Below are 7,968 nucleotides of genomic sequence, written 5' to 3' on the forward strand. Positions count from 1 at the left end.
CTGCGCTGAACGACATCGAATGAACCGCCTGAAACATGTTGCGTGCGTGTGTGTGTGCGTGCGTGTGCGTGTCGCGCAAACGCGGTCACTATAGCTGGCAACCATGGGCACCTGTCACGTGATGAATGACCCGCTCTCATTCAAAGCCATTCTGTCAGCTGCAGACCTCACGAATTTGTTGCCGCCAGCTCCGTGATAAATTGAACGACGTATGCACTGTTATTTGGTCTCTTGAAATGGGCCCGACACGATGAAGCGCACGTGTCCTATGGGCATAAATTACATATCGACCGAGTTCGACATAAACATAACAAGTCATTTGAGCTTCTGTGTTTGCCAGTTTGCGCACATGTAAGAGGCGTGGTTCAACCCCGGAGGTGCGGTTGAATTTTGTTTAGCTATCCCCATCGCAACATCAAGCAATCGTGGTTATAAGCCGTTCTCATTGGCTTTATTTTTTTTCCTGGCTTTATTACATCTCATTTGATTAGTAGTCATTTATCCGGCCACCAGCAGTGTGTGCAATGCGGTGATCATGTTTCTGGTGCACTAATCGTCACCTCCGGAGTGTTTCAGGGATCCGTCTTAGTAGCGATATTATTTGTATTATTTATAAATGTTCTGGCCAGCGATGGTTGTCGTGAATATTAGGTTATTTGCAAACGATTGCACATTGTACAAAGAGATTAAAGACTGCAATGATTAAATTCAACTGAACAGTGCACTGAACAAAGTACCACACTGGTGTTCTGACTGACAGATGGTCATTAATTCCGATAATAGAATCGCAGTCTCAATGACAAAGAAAGAAAACAAGCTAAGCCTCTTCTTACGGTTTTAACAATATCGCCTTCCGTAGCGTAAGCCAGTTCAAATGTGTCACAATCTCGCCCGGTCTCAACCGGACAGGGCACGTGTAAACGATAGCCGCCAAAGTCATAAATAATTTATTTTTCCTTAAACAGAGGCTACGCCTCGCCTATACTATGGCACTATATTTTTTTTTTATGTATCACACTTGTCTGAACGCGTCTAGTACATGCTAATATAATGTGGTTCCCTTTCACAAGTAGCGGTCTAAACACGGTTGAAAACTTGCAGCGGAAACCGGTTAGATACATTTTCAATCGTTAGTGATGCCTGGATTCCCCGAAAGGATTATAATGTCGTGCGGGATTGTCTCCAAAGTCGAGCTAAACTCCATCACCTAAAATTCTTATACATATTACGGCGCAATTGTCTTAAGATAAACAAACCACAGAGGGTGCGTTGAAACTCGGGCAAACAAGACAAACACGTTCCACTCAGGATTTCCTACTTGAATGATATTTGTGCAGAAATAAAAGATTTGATTATTCCTTTTTTTTCCCGAGATCCGCCTCTTACCTACACATTTGTACGCATCTTACCTTTGAAAAGGCCCCGCATATCTTCTCTTCAAAAGTTTGTAATGTCTCAGCCAGTGCTCTTCACATCTTGTTCGGTCATCTGAAAAAACAAAGTTCAGGAAACATTTGCTGAACAAACATTTCCTATGTCGACATCAACGAACGTTTCGTCGGGCTACAGGTGCATCCTCCGCGAATATCACGCGAATCTTCATTGAAGGATCCTTTGCTTCTTTCAGCGCTTCACGTTGAGAGAACGGGCGCATACACTCGAGTGGCTTTTGTGTGCCTCCAAATTTCGCGCTACGTGGGGCATCAGATGCGGGACTGCGGTGGGACGGCAAGATCACGTAAGAGAACTGCAAAAGAAAGAAAACAAAAAATGTGAAAGAAAGAAGACAAAGCTCTCTCAGGCCGCACACCAAACGCCGTATGACACGAACAGCCGCGGGGTGGTGATGTTTGTTCGCAACAGGCTTCCCAGAACTATTGCGAAAGCGCGAAACAGTTTTGAGTCCACTGCCTCGTCAGCCGTGAGGAACTGTACGCCATCCTCGAAGTGTTTCTTTGATGTGAGTCGGCGCAGCGGACATAAAGCGCACACGTACCTGGTCGCTAGATGTCGTATATAGAGGATGGCGGTCTCCCTGCAATCCACCACGCTTTACTTTAAGCACCTTATTCGTAGTTTCGAGCTGAAAGCCAAATATGCACGTCGAGTATACCGCAAGACGTGAACGACCCGTGTTTCTTTTTTTTTCCTTTTTTTTCTTTTGCGCCGGTACAGTGTCGTGTTAGTGACGACCGTCTTGACATTACAACATAAAGACACAAAAGCCAATTACGGACAAGTTACGGAGAAACAGGATGTAGCTTTATAGTGCGGCCGCACGCGTTACGTCAGTAACAATATCGCGTTCGCCTGTGCACACGGTGCCAACCCGCAACCTTTTCTTTCGCAAGCACAACTCCTTGACATGAAGCGGAGGCACGCCTGGCTGCTTCTATACCTTTCCATGAAGAGATCGATGGCCGGCGCCATGTTTGTCACGGCGACCACTTTTGCTGTAGAGGCATGCGCCGGTGAAACGAACGGTCACGTGGCACCTGCAGGTGCTGCCGGCCCTCTTTCTTTCTTTTTTTAAAGCGTATGGCTTTATTTAACTCTTCCGTTCTCGTCGTGGTCGCCGCGCTTTCACCGACGATGCCGAGGGAACTTGTTGTCGGGCAACCGAGTAGCGGGGCGCTACTCGGTCGCCGAATGCCGCTTTAGCTCTTTGAGACACGCGTAATGACGCGCGAAAGCTTTCGAGCGTCTGAAAATTGGCTGTTCTCCCTCCCGTCGCCCTTTAACCCTGTGGCGACTGCGGGAGAGGGGTGCGGCGGCAGTAGAGAAGGATGGCAGTCGCCTTCCATGCCGGCTGTCGCGCCAACTGGAGACAATGCAACATAAGCATAGGACGAATCTGCTATATGTAGAGCCATCTGTACAGAGGAGACACCCACGAACTGGGTGTCTCCTCTGTGATTCCACAGAGGAGACACCCAGTTCGTGGGTGTCTCCTCTGTGGAATCACGCCGTGGAACAACAAACGCTACCCAAGTATTCTATTGCAACAATCGCAGGCCTTTAAACGCATCACTCCTTTGATAAAGCGAATAGCTTCGTAGAAGCCTTCGGCGATGCGTTTACATTGAAAATCATCGGGATGGTACCTGCACAATTCTTATTTATTTATTTATTTATCTATTTGTTTATTTGTTTGTTTTGTTTGTTTTATATTTGATGATTTATTTAATTCAGTTACCATTTATTTGTGAAAGTTGCTGCTGCGATGATGCCATTCAAGGCCCATTCTTTCCACGACCAAAATATTTCTGAGCGTGCCAATCCGGAAATTCCCTGAATGCCAACGACAATTGGTTACTGAGGCCAGTGTAATTCATAACTGCAGAAATATGCGCAACGCCTTGCAATTCCGCGACGCTGGCTCCAAGAATATGTCGCTGAAAAGGGCATACGATTCATCCTGCTTAATGCATTTCAAACAACGCCACGTTCGGCGTCATAATTAACGACGACAAAACACGACACGTGTTTGATCATCTCTTCCCAGTTGCATGAGTCACAGACGTGTCTGCGTCTGACATTCCCATGAGAAACGAGCAGGCCTTCGTAGAAGCCACCCCATATAGCCAGGAGGAGGTAGGAAAAAGTGGAGAAGGAAAGGCAGGGAGGCTAACCAGTTTAGCTTAAACGGTTTGCTAGCCAGAGGCGATATGCAGTTAGGCTGCATAACGGCGAGCATTTCTGCAGTCCGTCGCTGTAGTTCATTGCGGTCGTCGTCACTAGTTCTGTCCCTGCGTGGTCGTGGGCGTCATTATAGTTCTAATAGCTGGTATTCGTGGTAAATGACTGCATATCCTGTCATATTGCTGTCTTGTTAACGCGACGACATGTTACTGACGTCATGAGATGCGCGCTCTACCGTCACAAACAAAAGACGACTAAAACAACGAAGACGCGAGCGCGCTTACACGATTTTTTGTTTTTGTAAAATTATATTCGATGACGATTTTCAACACACGGTGCACATGAAGAAAAATTATGCCGATCCAGCGTACATATTGGAATCTATGTGAAGTGAAGCTTTCCTAAAGCGATTAATTAAACGCTATATACAACGGTTTACCGTCCGGACAGCGTTTCGCAGCATAGCGATTACTTGTCAGCCCAGCAAGACACCACCACGCTCAGACTCAACCGACGCGACTAATGCGGCTTGCACTGTCTCTGGAATCAGCCCACTTTAATCGGCGAAAAACTGACCAAGCATACGTGCCAAACACAGTGAAAGAAGGCATAGAATGCTTCGTTTTAATAAAGGTATTATACTCTTGAATATGTATATTTCTTGCACTGAGCATATTTTGGTGCTTTTCCATGTTTCACTGCGTAATACCGTATCGAAGAAGGCCGGCCGCTGGTACATCTGTAGGGATAGTACAAATGGGCCTACATACGAGCCGGTTAGTTATTGGAGTGCTATTCGGCCTGACGGCAGCAGCCGTGGTCAGCAAGGTCTATTTGCCAAGGAAGCCTGCACAGAGACCTCTCGAGCCCCTCTCGTATATACTGCGGATATGCCACCAACCTTTTCTATATACTACGTTATCCCACCTCCCATCCGTGACCCCCCCCCCCCCAGCCCCTGGGCGGCTGACTACGGCCACCACACTCCAAGATCAGGAGTGTCTGGCGGCGAACGTGTTATCCACCATCGAATGCGCCAATGGAGGTGGCCTCGACTGAGGGCACCCACGCTGATTAATCTGCTGATTAACAATGAAGTTCTGTTTCTCACTGACTTTACGAGAAGAGATACGGCGGACTGTCACGTGGCGTGAGTCTGGGATGGGGATGCAGCGCAGTTGTGATAAAGAATGCGGCGGGAAACGTGACAAGGCGGGAGAAGCAGCCTGTTGTGTACTCAGGGCATGGGCTTCTACCTGTGCCTGGTGCTCCTGCGCCGGTGGCTCTACCGTGGAAAGTCGGTTCAGGCCTTTGCAGCGCCCAGCGCGGCACCGAACACGACCTCTGTGCCCTGGTCGTGCGTTGCTGAGGTCTTGTCGCAACTATCCCGTCTCGCCACGGCCGTAATGTTCCTCGCCTCTGTTTAAGGTACTCTGTCCTACATGTACGCTGTCCTACAAAAACCCAATTTGCATGTATGCACCAGCCAATTAAGTTCCCTAATTTACCTGACGTCAAACTGGTTAGCGTGTTTTAAACATTTTATTTTTCTTTCCGTGCAGACTGGTCTTTGTGTCACTGGTTTCAGGTTCCTGATTGTCTAGGCAAATTTTATGGGGGATTACGACATCATTTCTCCGACAAAGGTAACATTTTAGCTTGAAACAAGTAGCCATTATTTTTCAATTGGCCTGGCATTTACGTACCAGAGAAGCTGTGAGCGTTAAGCTGTTAAGTCGCTAAGCTGTGAGCGGACTCCAGTTGGCTCGACTTTCTTTCAGAAGGAACAGTTGCACTGCACTCTTGTGGTTGGAGCTTTTTCGTAATTCTCAAGTTGTCGCCGACTATAGCCACAATCTTGGCATGGTACTGCTGCGATGTAATATATAAGGAAGGGTTAAAAAAATAAAACACGCCTACAGAACGAACCATGTTGAACATCAATTAGAAAAGCAGGGTGGTTTGTTGGGCGAGTTGGTGCAGGGTAAGCGTAAACTGGTTTCAGCATGGGGAAAAACGCGAGCACAAGTAAAAGGGAGGACAAAGGACAACACTGTCCCGTGTCCTTCTGTTCACTTGTGCTCGCATTCTTCCATCTCCTGTAACCACCTTACCCTTGAGTGGAAAAGCAATTGTTATTGGTTTTGTGTCCTGAACACCGCGTGAGTGTGCAGAGAGGCAATATCATAAGCCCCATTCCGTTAGGGTTACAGGGAAGCGAGGGTTTTAGTTTCGTTCCGGCTCGTACTCAAACTCGAGGTCACCCAAGCGATGTTTGCGCAGAGACAGCAAGCACAGAGATATCAACGGACAGCTGAGCGGGGGGTCGGCTAGAAAGAGTAAACACACGAACAGATGGAACGGGCTTTTCGAGGCTGCAGACTGTCCACCCTCAGCGCTCTCTGTCGCTTGGTATACCGACCAGAAAAAAAGCAAAACAAACCAAACTAGAAGTGTTTCCACAGGCAAACAGGTGCAGCTAACTGGATGCGCTGCCCATGAGAGGCATCCATTATCTGTGCTTTACAAACAGAGCATTCCAGAATGAAACATTCTAGGCAGAGCATAAAGCAGCAACAGCCGTCGGCGAAGCATGACCATACCTGCCAGCGTCTCTCTCTCTCTCTCTCTCTCTCTCTCTCTCTCTCTCTCTCTCTCTCTCTAAGACCATATATTGAAGGACTTTCCTAATTAACCACAGCGTGGTTCTTCTGTCCGTGGTTCATCTTCATTTAATTAACGTGGTCATCCACGGCAGCCGCGAGGCAAAGAAACAAGCTTACATGGGAACAATTTACTTCTCACACGAGCACACAATGACAAGGCCTCTGAGCTGCTGTAGGCCCGAACCGGTTGGTTTGTTGGGCTCTGTAATTACTCGCGGTGCAGTATCTTGACGGCACTGTTTACCCGCAGTTCTGATTCGCTGCTCAAACTAAAGCAGAAATAAGGTCTTCGTAGTGAACCTGTTGGGACGAGTGCATGCCTCAGCAAAGCCAACTGTTTGCATCTGACGTTACATACGACATACCAGTCGTGTGACCGATGCTGTGGTTTTTCTGTTCTTCCACAAAAGCATCCGTACTATATAATAATTTGTTTAGTATTCGTAAGCTGCAAGGTTATTTGTTGTCTTAATGTCACCCCCCCCTCCCCATCCCTTACACAGTTTCACATTAAACATATTGGCAAGAAGTTACGTTTGCATCTATTTGTTCCAACTCAGGAATTCCTTTTCTTTTCGTGAATAATTATTGTTGATTAATAAATTTGCATTCGACGCTGACAGATTTCAGCGATAGAGTTCGGTGTTTATTGATAAGATAGCACAATAAAGCTGACGATCGGTGCCTCTTTCTTTGCATTTTCACTTGTGTCGTTACCGGCTGTACGTTTACAACTATCAGTTTACAAGGTTTCTTTATTGCCATTGTGAAAGCGTCGCATCTGTATATTGCAAACATAATATGGCGCTTCTGAAATAAAAATTTTAGACTTGTAACAAATACTTGCCTCATTTATGTCTGAGAACCAAGGGAACTTAGGTTTGCTTCATAAATAAAAAAAGTATTTGTTGCAGGTACATTATTCTGTCCTAACGAAAACACCAATGTTAAGCAAACACACAATTCTGAAATTGAGCGCGTGTACTGTGAAGGCGTACAAATACTGCCACTCAACTGCTCTGCAAGCCGTGTCAGTGCGCAAAGCGCGTTGCTCATGCACCAATAGAGTTTCCTAAAATAATTACTAGAAAACATTCTGGCGATGTGACTGTTCGTCTGCTACGAGAAGGTTCGCTAGAATATTGATTCGGTTTAATTTTCGAGCTTATGATTTCAAGCGTTCTTGTGACGCTATTTATTATGGTTTATCTCCCCAAGATATTAAGCACTCGTAGTTTTCTAAACAAAGGCAGGTAACTAGTCGGTGCTCACATGCGTAATAATTGCGTATTGCTGTAGTTGTACCGCAGTAGAGTGTTGGAAATGATGAAATCGCTAAGTCACAAAGCCGTTCGAACCCACGAGGACGGCGTTTGGACAAATTTACGTACCACCCGTAATTTTCATGTTTTCTGAACCACCGCACTTCTCCCGCAGGCACTATAGCGCCAGGGTAATTTTTCTCGGAAACTCTGTGCATAAACACAGCAGCTCGTGTCACCGTCAATGTGTCTTCATTTTTGTGTCTCCTCTTTGGGACAAGTAAGTCTTAGCAGTGTGACTACTTTAGTTTTGCAGAAACTTCACTGTACTAGGTAATGTTAGTTGAGGTCTTCTCACCATAGCTGAGGGCATGTTGAACCTGACTCGACTGAGTGGA

This window comes from Dermacentor andersoni, chromosome 6 (assembly GCF_023375885.2).
Source record: "Dermacentor andersoni chromosome 6, qqDerAnde1_hic_scaffold, whole genome shotgun sequence".
Classification (NCBI taxonomy): domain Eukaryota; kingdom Metazoa; phylum Arthropoda; class Arachnida; order Ixodida; family Ixodidae; genus Dermacentor; species Dermacentor andersoni.